Here is a 256-nt window from a genome sequence, read left to right on the forward strand (position 1 = left end):
CCCTCAGGCCCCCTTGCCATGGTGTCATCTCAGGCCCTGTCACCATGGTGTCACCTCAGGCCTCCTTGCTATGGCATCACCTCAGGCCCCGTCGCCATGGCATCACCTCAGGCCCCCTTACCATGGCGTCACCTCAGGCCCTGTTGCCATGACGTCACCTTAGGCCTCCTTGCCATGACATCGCCTCAGGCCCTGTCGCCACGGTGTCACCTCAGGCCGCAGTGAGGCCTCAGGCCCCATCGGTGCCGCAGGCCCC

The 256-nt window shown here is 65.6% G+C and overlaps 1 protein-coding gene across 1 annotated transcript in view; it reads left to right on the top strand.

Moving 5' to 3' along the window:
• Nucleotides 1-256, top strand: part of AGBL2 (ATP/GTP binding protein-like 2) — a 7,644-nt gene that overhangs the window by 4,214 nt on the left and 3,174 nt on the right. The window lies entirely within an intron of this gene.

The sequence above is a fragment of the Haliaeetus leucocephalus genome, unplaced genomic scaffold (genome assembly GCF_000737465.1).
Source record: "Haliaeetus leucocephalus isolate CR32 unplaced genomic scaffold, Haliaeetus_leucocephalus-4.0 Scaffold177, whole genome shotgun sequence".
Classification (NCBI taxonomy): Eukaryota; Metazoa; Chordata; class Aves; order Accipitriformes; family Accipitridae; genus Haliaeetus; species Haliaeetus leucocephalus.